General features: G+C 45.1%; 1 long non-coding RNA gene across 1 annotated transcript in view; it reads right to left on the reverse strand.

The window, feature by feature from the left end:
• The window catches only part of LOC133158641 (uncharacterized), a 19,374-nt gene extending 10,962 nt beyond the window's left edge, over window positions 1-8,412 (reverse strand). Inside the window, exons 1-5 of the long non-coding RNA XR_009715259.1 lie at window positions 8,189-8,412; window positions 7,903-8,104; window positions 7,692-7,806; window positions 7,269-7,430; window positions 6,405-6,605 (exon numbers count right to left, since the gene is read on the reverse strand). This is a non-coding gene — a long non-coding RNA (uncharacterized LOC133158641). The remainder of the gene's footprint in view (window positions 1-6,404; window positions 6,606-7,268; window positions 7,431-7,691; window positions 7,807-7,902; window positions 8,105-8,188) is intronic.
• Between the last annotated feature and the right edge of the window lie 4,516 nt (window positions 8,413-12,928).

Consider the following 12,928-nt stretch of genomic DNA (forward strand, 5'->3'; position numbering starts at 1 on the left):
ACGTAAAGAACGTACACATGTGATCATAACGTAGTAACGCTACAAAAAAAAAAAGGATTTCATGAGAACCAAACAAAAGCGGCCATATTGTGCTGAATTGTTAGCAATTTCAAATCTCAGCAAAACTCAACGAAGGCTGTGATGTCAATTAGAGCGCGGACCTCCACCAAGGCCCAATGACCCTAATTTGGATCAGCACCAAATTAGACGCCTCCACCTCCTGCCTACGCCTGAATGTCCTCATTAAAATTCATGCATCTAATATGTAAGTAAGGAGAGTCATGATGTCTTTTACCGAAATGATCTGATAAATTAATAGCTTTGAAGTTTTTTGTTTCTTTTAATGTTTCTATTGTGAATAAAGTCATGCTATCGCATTTCCGCGTCTTCAACAATAAGACAGATGTAAGGACTCCTCGTTGTTTGTTACCATTTGCGATGGCGTCGTTTGTTGGCAAAGCACTCGGATGTTCCGACTCTTTACTGCACTATATAAAATCTTTATAAAGTGTCAACGCGTGTGAATACCTAATCAGCGTATGAACCCTTTGGAGATGTTTTATAACACTGTCATTTATTATTTGATGCGTTTGCTGTTATTTAGTATTTTTGCATAGTGCTGCTAAGTTGCAAAAAAAAACAAAAAAAAGAAAAACCTTCCTCGGTGGAAGTTCGCTATAACTCACATGGGAACACATTGAACAATACGCCTGGTTATGATGATATTATGGGATGATGTAAAATGGGACTGCTTAGTGTAGCGTGATGCCGTGCGCTTTTTACAGCTTTCCATAAACGCAATCATAAAGATTCTGCTGTCCCTAATCTTGTGGCCGGCGCACAGATATTGACGGTTTCCGGCACACGGCGCGCCGCAAATACGCACTGGGGAGGTCAGCCACTCTTGAGATCTACTTAATCTGTGATCAGATAAACTACAATAAAGCCAAGCCGGGCGATGGGGGGCTATTATGAATGACGTGTTTGTCGCTCAAGCGGTGGTGGTGCGCGCCCGCGTGCGCGTGCAACAAACACGCACGCATACACAAAGGCGGCCCCCTCGCACTCTTATTTGACTTTGTGTGTGCTTCGATGGGTTTATTATGACAGGCTGAGCGGCGGGGAGGGAATTAAACTGTTAAGCAGACATCAGAGGCAGTCTAATGTTTAATGCAGGAGCCGGGGCATGTGCTGACTGATAATGAATACAAACAGGCCAACGTCTTATTTGTTGTGCTTTTCATTGGGAGCGACTGAGGTGCTTGACATCCACAGCTAATGTACTGTACGGAGGCCATTGTTCAATCCCCTCCCTCCTCCCTTTGCCGCGCCGCCATATCTCTTTCTGTCTCCCTCTCTCTCATCGCACTTGTCTCCTTTTATTGTGCTGATTTTTCAAAGCTGCCACTTGTCACCGGCGTCAGCCGCCGCCGCCGCCGCCGACGGCCGGGCCCCGACGTTGTAATTCCCGTTTCGATCTCCATCGCGATAATGTGTTGATGGGCCGCGGTAATAGTTGTTAAAAGGTCACCCAGTGTGCCGTAATTGGCTCTTTCATACTCCACTACGTTTACTAGGACAGAAGGCACGACCTCGCTGGCAGAGATGGTAAATATGCCATTTTGAGGCCGTAATTATAAGCCGGCGCAGCCTTCCCGGATCTCCTCCTTTGACCCCTTCGCCTCCCCGCAACTCTCACTTTGGAGACGGTCCGCCAGTTGGCAAGCATTCCGCGCCAATAAGGTCCAATTTAAAAAAGAAAAACACAACCTAATTAAATAAAAGCAGGCGGGCTGTTTATTACGACGTGTTTTGATAATCTTACAAACTTACACATTTACTTGGGCAAACAATTTAATCACTGACTTTGCATTGTGACAGCCCAGGGAATAAATAGTAAATATATTGTTTTTTGTTTTTTTTCTCCGCAACCACAGCAGCTTCCGCTTCTGTCCTTAATTAGGTAGAAACACAATAATTAAGTGGAAAATATGATTTATGTTACTTGGGCATTAGGTGTTAAGTTGAATCAATGGAGTAATTAATACAGTCATACAAAAGGGGGCCGATGTGCCGAAGAGGCGTAATTGCGCTAATCACGCAAATAGTAAACACGTGCATGAGAGCATCGCCGAGATTAGCTTGCTACAAAATAAGAGGGAAAAAAAAAATGCCACGGCGCCGCTATGATTTCATCATGCCGCCGTTGCTGATTGGCTTGGAATGCTCTGGAAATTTGCACTAATTAACGACGGAAGAGCACAGATCAAAAGTGGCCGGAAACATATTCCACGACTGATGCTGATTTGTTTGAAGCCAATTCATATGTCAATCTTAAAATTAATCCAATGAATAAAATATTCTTTTGCTACTATGTTCACTTTTTACGAGCTCCATGTGTATTTTTCTTGTCATTTGAATTATATTAACTGTGCATTGAAATGGTACACTGTCGTCCCTTTTGCAATCCAAAATAAAATGCAATTTTAAACCATGGACGTGTGTTTCAAAACAATTTATGTTGTGCACAATCCAGTAAAATATTTCAGATTTCTATTGTGTACTTGTTTTTTTGAAGATAGAAGAAAAATACATTTGGAGTTATGGTTTTGTGTGGAGTGTCACATTCATTTCAAAATCTTCACACTCACAGAATCAATTTTGAATTTGAATTTTTTCTCGAAGTGCTTTATTAGTGTTGCATTTTTAGAACCATCTAGCTTTATTTGGACACCCACATGATTAAAATTTGCAAATTTATATTCAACATAATTTATTTCACTTATTTCTGGACAGTACTTTATTTTGGGGGGGCATGTGATGAAATGGTGTTTAATATTAACATTTAAAATGAAACTTTTGTGCATTTTTTTTATGTTGTACTTTTTGTGGCTATGTCATTTGGTGGTTTTCATTGAGTAACAGTTTCATCTCTGTTTTATCGAATATTTGCGTTTCTATGTGTGAAATCAAAACACATTATTTAGCATATGCTGCGTTTGGATATTTCCAATATATTTTGACATGTACAAAAGCGTGCAGCCTTAAGGAGCGGTCTCCTGGTAGCACACATGTTGCCACTATTATCCCACGCCGTCTTTGCTGCATATTGCCAGATTTTTTTTCCTTTCCTTCTTTTTATCCAATATGCCCGACAAGCTGTCCGTGATCAAACCTGATATTGCTGCTGTTGAACGACGTGTCACAAACATTTCATGTATTAAAGTCAATATTCTGCATGGGGGCGGGGTATAAGAGGATCCATAGCACCTCCCTGTGGCACTGACCATCTTATTATGAGGCGTGACTCGCTTCATGTCTCCATATCTCATTCGCTTTTATCCACCTAGGAGATTTTATTTATTTTTTTTTTTAAGAAATCCTTTTGAATTACAAAAGCATCCAGACAGCAGGGGAGGCGGGGGAAGAAAAAGAAAAAAAAATGAACGAGTGCTTATTTGAGGAAACTTATCATCCAGTCAGACAATATATGCTCCCCGATTGAAAAGTGCTGCCATCACCGTAATGCGGTTATGGTAACTGCTCGGGCTGAAGTCGCCAAATCTTATTGTAAAATCTCCTACGATATCATAATAACGCTCCGGAGCGGGGGCAGCAGAGTTTGACAATAATATATCTGTGGAAATCCACCCCCCCTCCTCCTCCCACTCCTCCCTGAACCCCCCCACCTTCTCCACCGCTCCTCCTCTGCGAGAGGCACATCAGAGGAGACATTTGCGCTTTATGAAGTGCATTCATTTGGCCATTTGCCATGTTTCCTCACCAGAGGACGGCGATGATGAATGAGAGAAGAGAAGAAGCAGATTTTCTCTCCCACCTCTCGGCGCTCCCCTGTGATTACTAATACAGAGCCCCTGCAACCTCCCACACTATATGAAAACTGTAGGCTTGCTCTCATATCCCGGGTAATCCGCAATTTCCCAGAATCATTAAACTGAGACTAGCATCTCTGATGGCTGGGCGATACTTGACATATTATGATTATTATCATAGCAACACCTTGTCGTTCCCCGCCGAGTGGCTCGGGGTCGCCTGAAAAATCGATGTGGAAGACTGGCGTAATAGCCTTTCGACGTTCATGCCTTTGACAGTAAAAGCCCCCCTTTTGCATGTGTACGACAAAATCAACATCGGGCCTCCTCTGATTTTAACTTTGAACATTTTGCTGGATCTCCAGAGTGAGACGCCGTGACGAATGGGAAAGTTTGGAGTCGGGATGCAAACTTTGAAGCGCTACCTGTTTTCATTCGCTGAGGCGAAACGGGTTTGTGGCGTCGCGCTCGGATGCAATAAGAAGCCTTTTGGTGCCTCCCGGGCTCCGATGTAAAACTATTTGCATGAATGTGAAACACATGAATATGGATCGTCGGAGTAGTTGGTATCGCGCGAGCTAAAAGGAGAAGAAAAAAAAAAAGCTCTATAAGTTAGTCCCCGCTTTACGACAACACTTCATAGTTATGATGTGACGACAGCCTGGTTTCACAAGTACTTGGTGGAACTTGAAACTCGGCACTTACTGATGTGAGCAAACGCCCTGGATGACGCAATCCAAAACTATGTGACACTCTCGTCAAAAACTACAAATTTATGGCTTCTTTTATCCATTTTTTGACACGGACGTTTCACCTGACGCTCGTCTGCGCGTGCGTTCGACTTTGCCATCATTCAATCGGAACCTTTTCCACGCTCCTGGACCGAACGCCGCCTCTGACCGTAAGTGGCTGGAAGTGGAGGCGAGTTGAACCGCGGCGCTATGGAAACACTCCAACGTCCAAATGCATCATTGACTCGGCGCTCGCTTTTCTGATTAATGCCGCCCTGAGGTAAGAGCGATGGAATTCGCAAAGTTGAAATGCTGAATCTGCCGCTAGTGTGACGGTGAGGAGCCGGGGAAATTTATGTTGGAAGACCAAAAATGTATGTTCGGCGGCTCAAGTCCAAAGCTAACATATTATCTTTTGCTAGGCCCTCCCTTCATGAACTCGGTCGCTTCTAGCGTGTAATTCGCTGACACGGGGAGAGGAAAAGTGAAGCTTCGCTCTCCTCCGCACCGCCGGTAATGTCATCTCTGCGCCACTATAAATAACAACTGTTGTAATTATGATGTATTTTAGTAGAACAGCGCCACCTGCACTTACATCTTGAGAGTTGTTCGAGTTACGACGCATAGCTTGGTCAATTCTTTTTGCAAAATTTCAATGAAAAGGGCCAACAAAATAACAAAAGAATTAAATACTTTTACCTAAAATGCTTTTAAAAAAACGACTGAACTTAAACCTTGCCTTTATTAAACTAATTAAAACCATGATTGAAGCAAAAGTGTATTTTTTTAATGAACGTAATTATTAAACTTTACTATTAAACTAATTAAAGCGATGATTGCAGCAAAAAAGTCTTTTTCTTTTTTGTCAATCAATACTATAGTAATATAGCAGACTAAAATAATAAAAAAAAATGAAAGGTTTAATTCCCTGCCTGTTTCTCGCTAATTTCTATTAGCTTGTCTATGGTGTTTTCTATTATATGCTAGCAAGAAACTAAGAGACTTTGGGTGGACGAAACATATCGCATTTTGTTTTTGTACATCTTGATGTTTAGTTGCATTGTATGTTTAACCGCCCTCTTTGCAGACTAGGCGCAAAAGGGAGATTATTCTCAACACAAAACTGGAATCTGAGCATCATGGCCACTTGGCCCGCCGTGTTCACAGCGGAGCTATTTCGAAAGACGCCAGGCACCCTCCTCTGGAACTTAATGAGTAAAAATGTCCGGAGTGAGATTTCGGCGCCCCCTCACACCCCGAGGGTTCGCCACCCTCCTGTCTTTTTTTTTTCTTCGGCGCGTGTGTGTACGCCGGTGACAATTTGGGAGGATGGGTCAGATGAAAGACAACAGAAGGAAAGCGGGATCAAAAGGCACACGCTTTCCTGTCTGGCTGCTTGTTGCGCGGGGGCCATGCATAGTGCATTGGATTGATATCAAGGTCTCTGTACACAGCCCAACATGCAGTGGCCTTATTATTCTTTACTTCAATAACAAAGCCGCCGTCTTCCCCTCTCGCCTCGCCATCAAAGGCGCCGCCAGAGAAGCAACACATCGCATACGAGCCATTCATCTGCCTTGAAATTTAAATAACCCCTTTGAACGCTGTCTTCGGGATAAAGCCCCGGCCAAGTGCCGGGGCAGCGGTCATCCCGGACGCGCGATGCTTTCCTCACGCCACATAACTTTTCATGGCGTTCGATCCAAAGACGTTTTTTGCGCCGGCGTAACAGCATGGACTCCCTCGCCCCGTGCGACAATAACTAAGTTGTCCGCATCCATTCCGCCGAGTTATCCAGCCGTAGCGCCGTAAAACCGAAATAACACAGAGGTTTACTCACAGTGAGGGGTGAGGCTCGCGCCGGACCCGGGCAGCCATTTGAAGTGACAGGGCCGCCCATCATGCGCCTCTAACGGGGTCAGGGGGGGCCTTGTGGGGGACTTGATCCAGAGCGAGGCCAAAGGGACCGCCAGGCCTTTAGAGAGGATGGATGGAGGGCTGCTAGGTAGGAAGGACGGCTTGATTACATCATTTCTCAACGCTAGGACAGAAAAAAAAAAGAGAGACCTGTAAGGACCTTTGGGCAGTCGGATTGACAGTCGGCCTCTCTGCTAATACATTTTGGAGCGATCTGTCAAAAGGAAGAAATTGACGGCGAATATGAGAAGGGGAAATCACAACATTTGTCAATGTTTGGAGTATAACGGAGGCATATTAGGGAAAATTGACTTTTAATGGCTTGTCTGCAAATAGTTTGGTCTCCGGGGTGCGGTGGAGTATGAAACCGAGCAAGCGAGGAGACCTTTTCTAATCTGCCCGTTTCTAACATGTGTCCGTGATGGGGCATTTTGCAGCGTTACGTAACAATGGAGGTCATTTACATAACGACCACTCCCACCCACGACATGATTAGCTAAACTGGGTGACGATCCAGAGCCACTTTCTGCCTCTGTGAGTTAAAATGTTTTTTTTCTATAGCAAGTAATATTTATCATTTAAGATGCGATGAACAGGCCTCGACATCGGGGCTCGTTTCAGCGGGAGTTCAAGCGGTCGTCACGGTAATGAAAGCCAGACTCACGAGGAGTTAAAAATTAATCCGATTGTTGTGTGGAAAATAGCACAATCCGTCCCCTTTCAAGAACACACGCAGCATCCAAGTGACATTTTGGCGGGAAGGCGTCACGTGTCAGCAGCGCCCTACCTTCGCTCGCGTTTTGCGTCTGTGTTTTGTTTTTGCTGCGTTTCCGTCACGTCTACAAATATTCCCCGAAGGCACGCTGCGGTGTGATGTTGCGCCACCTGTTTTCAAGGCGCGCTCGCTGGCTCCCCAGGGCCCCTCAACAAATCATCTCGCTTGTTCCTCCTGCGGGGAAAGAGACACAGTCACTCTTGGGTTTTGGGTGTCACATCATTGTCGGAAGACGCCGGAGCAAAGTCGACGTTCCCGTCCGTCCCGCCGGCTCGTGAGAATAATCATGATAAAATTGGGAATTCTTCACAAACGATATTCATAAAAATATATTAAAACATATATATTCATAAAAAGATATATAATGTATAAATAATCTATTAAGATTAAAAAAATATATAAAAAGCGATCCGAACTGTATCTGTGATGTATTACCATAAAGTGCAGGTGGCGCAATTTGTTGCTTTCTTTGGCCCGGCTCGGCATTCCCATCCCGTCGAGCTCATCATTTTCGTCGTCCCTTTCAAACATTTTTTTAGGTGCGGTTTGCCTAAAACATGACAAAAGATGATTCAAAAGCGCATCAGCGGCACACCCTGGCGTCGCTCACGCATTCCGCTCTCAGCGGCCGTGCACGAGGACTGACCCGGATTCGCAGTCCTGTTCTCAATCAGCGTCTCCCTCCAAGGTTATTGGCCAAAATCCAAAGGTTGTTCTGGGATTCCAGTTCATCAGCGGCGCAGGCATGTGGAGTTAATAATTTGGAGCGTGTTTTACAGCTGTTACACAATGGACACTGTGTAAAAAACGACAAGGTGGCCTCCGAGCTCGACGCTTTTACGGCTCGACTGCGGATGACAGAACAAGTAAAAAGAAAGTTATTCATGCAAAGTCAAGCTTTTATTCGATAATGCAGACGCCGTGTTCCTCACAATGTCGTGTTGGGTGAGCCTGGCGACGTTCCCCGAGACAAATTTGGGTGGATTTTAATTTGTTTCCTTTCACGGGGTGCGAGAAAGCAGCGGTCGGCCGCTCTGTCCGACATCTGGTTCGGCCATCGGCGAATTACGGCGATTAAAAGGCGCTCGTTGGCTCGGACGTCGCACGTGACGTCAGGCCTCAACGGCGGGACAGGTCATTAGGTACACCTGTGAAATGAAACAACTGTGAAAAAAGGAAGGGAGAAAAATCAGCTTGAATGAGTTAGGAAAAATAATAAAATCTGAAGGCTCGAGTTTGTGGGATTGCCATGGAGGCCAAGCAGTGTTTATATACTCAACAGAACACCAGGCATTAATTTGAGGTGAAGCCTTTATTTTCAGATTGTTTCCTAATTTAATTTCAATAAAAAACACATCACTGTCGTCACTGCCCGTTTGTAGCGGACATTTTGTTTCCAACTCAGGTGTAAGCCAAACTTGTGTCGGCTGAGTGTATTCCACCTCGAGGTCCACACAGGAAGTAAACATAGTTAAAAATTAAAAACCTCAACTTTGCCCGTGTGGGTTTTTTTTTCCAGTTTCTAGCAGGAAATAAAAGCTGTTGACTTATTTACCGGCTTGACTTGAAAAGTGACGTCTATCAACAATGCCTGACTCTTTCTTTCTTTTGTATGCGTGGAATAATGAATATATTTACAATGTAATTCAAAAGTGCGCTCGCCTCCAGATAGTTGAGCTTCCCCTTCATGCACCTTTGTATTTTATTCAAAGCAGAAGCCTTCTATTACCCAGCCTATCGCTACAGCCCGAGGAGAACCACAGGGTAAAATAGTGACTTAATATTTCATATTGGTTGGATTATTCATCCGCACAAAGACATTTCCCCACTTCCTCGCCGCAACGTTGCGACGTCCCATTTTTAATGAGGGCGCCGCAACGTTGAAACTTTTGAAAAATTCAAATATTTCCCTTCAATCTTTAAAGAGCTTATATCTAATGAACTAAGATTTAATTTGCCGTGGCTTAGCATCCATTTGCAGTGCGGCTAATTAGCCATGCAGACCTCGGCCCGGATGAAAATGAAGGGGGCCAAAGCCCAAGTGAAACAAGAATTGGTTCCACTTTAAGTATTAATTGATTGGCTCGCCAGTATCCCTTACACACACACACACACACACACCTACACACAATGCAGAGCACTCATGTCTCATCAATCTGGCTCTGCTTCATTTGCCTGTCGACGCCGACGCCCCCAGAGAGCCACGAGCTATCTGCTAGCAGAGCTTAGCATTTGATCACGCGGTGTCAATATCAAACCTCGGGATTACACGCGGCTGTCGTCAATAGCCGTAATGGTTTTTACATGTGTTGAGGTTAACTCAGCCATTTAATGTGCGCCGTACCTCTGAGATAATCGCTCAAAAAGAAAGGGGGGGAAAGTGAGGACTTAAAAATGTCACGCAAACCTCTGCAGACCTGAGCTTCCGCGATGATCACACGCTCCACTCGGAGGCTCTTGTTGCATTTTTGACAGCTTATGATTATGGAAGAGACAATTTGCGCTATTCTTCAAGGTATTGCATTCACACACGTGTGATCAAGATTGTCTGCGCGTCACCAGAGATGCCATTATTGATCATAGCCCCTCATGTAAATTCTCTCAAGTGTTGATTAGGGAAGCGCTTAAGAGTGTTCACTGTTGATCCTTTCAAGTCAGGAGACACTTTATTTGCTTTGGGATGCTCGAAAAAATTGAGCAAAATGACATTTATGAACTCCCTTCAATGGTTATTTGGACCTGAGGGGCTGTTGGAGTGTCCGCTGTTGGGCTTGCTTGGTTTCATCAAGTTCGGGAGCAAATCTAACAACAGAATAAACCGAATATGCATTAATAAATTGTAAATCTCTGAAATGGGTCGACATGCACATATGCTAGCACGCCACGCTCGTCTGCATTAGCGGAAGTTAGCTCTGTGTGCTAAACCCACTAGCTTGTATTAACCCTTGCTTATACCGACAAAAAAGTCTGTCAGTAGCCTAAAAATCACATCCGAGCGTATATTTACAGAACATACATGTGAATAAACACCTGTTCAAACGTTTAATTGATCAACGCATGACCCTAATGCTAATCCTGTTTTAAGGTACTGTACTAATTGCCACGTCGTAATGGTGAAACTCCAGATGCGACTCTTGTCGCTGCGTGTGTCCACGGGAAGCCATGCGCTGGGAGTCTCGTATTTATTTTTCCCGACATATAATACTCCCCCAACTGTAACGGGTGCAAGTGACAGCTACGAAATCCCCCGCAATTTCCGGCGAATGAGGAGCCGCTCTATTAGACACATGATCACATGATGTGGGATTAGTGGACTGGAGTCTTCAAAGCTGCTATTACAACTCCCGAGATGTGATAGGGGCCTCCCCGCCGCTCCCCGCAGGGGCGCGTGGCTCTTCCTCTGAGAATTACCTGACACCGGCGTGTCTGCGCGCCGGGAGACGAGCGTCGCCGTTCCGAGCGGAACAGCCCGACATCAGTCGGATACGCTCGCGCCGTGCCGCGCTGAGCCAACAAGCCTCGCGTTTAATCCCCTCGTGTGCGAGCTGCCATGGTGGCTTTGGCGGGCCCGCATCACAGAAAAGGAGTTTGGGGTGCTCAGGCTGGAATGATGGGCGATAAAGTGGATTACAGATGGAGAAATGCCATCAGCGTTGAATAGGGGGGACGGCTTCCGAATGTTCGTCGGGATTCACTTTTAGGTAATCGCGCTTGTATAAGCGCCGCTTGGCGGAATTAGGGCGGAGAAGCTTTTCCACGTTCGTTAAGTCGAGTGTGAGTTTAACGTGGTGGGGCGACGAGCACTTAAGTAGGCTTATATACAGTAGAGTTGACTTGAATTTATACTGTAAATGAGCTTGGAACTCAATTGACTAATACAGTGTATTCAAGTTTTTACACTGAAGTGAATTGAAAAGCCACAAATCAATTTTAGAAAACTAAATTCAAGTTAAAAGCAATTACTGTATGTAGGATTAGTGTATTTGTGTTTGACTGTTCAGGAAAAATAAAAAAATAAAAATTCAAGGCTAGCCCAAACTCATATTTTGGCTTCCTAAGGAACTTTTAAGTCAAGGTCTAATTCTTATATGTGCTATTTACTTACTTAACTTTACTTTTCATGACTTTCTAAACTTAGAAACTGACTTTACTTACTTGCTAAGCTTATAAATGTAAACTTACTAGCTAACCTTACTGATGTAATCTACTTAAAGCGTAACATCAGAGGGTGAACCGAACTTTTGATGTGTTGAAAATTAAAACACATACATTAAAAAGCTGCAGTGATAATTGAAAGCACAATAATTTTGTTTTAGGAGCCACCCAGGGCGATTTTATGGTGGCCATCCGTGCAAACATTTCACCGGAGTTTTATCACTCTGCTCACCTGTATCACAACAAAGAAGAAAAATGGAAAATATAAAAGTGGAGGAATGGTGACCCCCCCCCCCCTTAAAAATAAAAAACAAAAACAAAGAAACAATTTTTTGAAGGTAACAAGAAAAAGTGTCTGCATTCTGAACTTGAAGTTACCTTTTCTAAAGCTGATCGTTGGGAATTCGGACCTCCCAGCGCAAACGTTAACGGGCTGAAATGCAGCTCTGGATGTAACAAAGGAAACAATACCAGGGAAGAGAGCCAAGACGGCAGAGCTGGCACGCCTGTTCCTGGGACCATGGGAATTTGGCTCCCAGAAATAATGGGGTTGAACGAGGCCCAGCACCACTGCTACTGTAGCTGGGAAAATGGTGCACGGCGAGCCAGGCTCCATCCAGGGAGACTTAAAACAGCGGAGAAGGAGGGCGGAGGCTTGGGATGAGGAGGAGGGGGGGCGACCAAATGAAATATACAGTGCGGCTCGCACCTCGCCGTGTGCGGTAAGAAGGACGGGAGAGCCCGTCTTGTGTAAATCAAAAACATTAGCCGGCTTAATGCGAAGAAAAAGCATCGCCGAGCAGGCGAGAGGCAAAAATAAAAAGATAGTAATAGACGACCGCATGTGAACGAGGCGGCCGGCCGCGTTGCGTTGTGGTCAAGGTGGAGGTAAACCATATATGTAAAAGTAGCGCCAGGCTCTCCAGCCTAATTAGGACAATAAAGGGTTATGGGCTAATGTATGAGTGCCATGCCAAAGCTAATGAATGCCTGCTATACCTTGTTTCCTCCCAAGCGTCCTTGGACTGTCATCTCCAACCTTTTGATGTTGTATCTGATTATCCAGGCAGCGATTAATCATGATTAAGTACGCACTGAAAGTCTCCAAGAGCCAAAAGAGTGAGGGGAGGGAGGGAGGAGAGGGTGGGTGGTTGGACGGCAGGAAAGTTGCCCAGGTTCAGGCCTCCGTTCTGGGCAACGACGTCTGCGGCGCGTGCCAAGCGGCCACCGATAATGAGACGGCAAAGTAAAAATCACGGCGCATTTCAAAGTGTCGTGAAAGGAAAGCCGCTCGTTATCCAAGCGGCGGTGGAGGCGTCCAAGCACTAACGCCTCGCGCCTTCTGTGGTCGCAGTCGACTTGGACGCCGCCCGCCCGCCCGCCCGCTCGCCGCCGCCTCGCTTAAGCGTGCCCGCCGCTATCTGACAGCCATTTCCGCGTGTTTTGTTGACACGGACGTGGCGCTCTCCAAAAACATTTCGCCGCTTTGATAGCCGATGATGGAAATATAAATGGCT

The sequence above is a fragment of the Syngnathus typhle genome, linkage group LG8 (assembly GCF_033458585.1).
Source record: "Syngnathus typhle isolate RoL2023-S1 ecotype Sweden linkage group LG8, RoL_Styp_1.0, whole genome shotgun sequence".
Lineage (NCBI taxonomy): Eukaryota > Metazoa > Chordata > Actinopteri > Syngnathiformes > Syngnathidae > Syngnathus > Syngnathus typhle.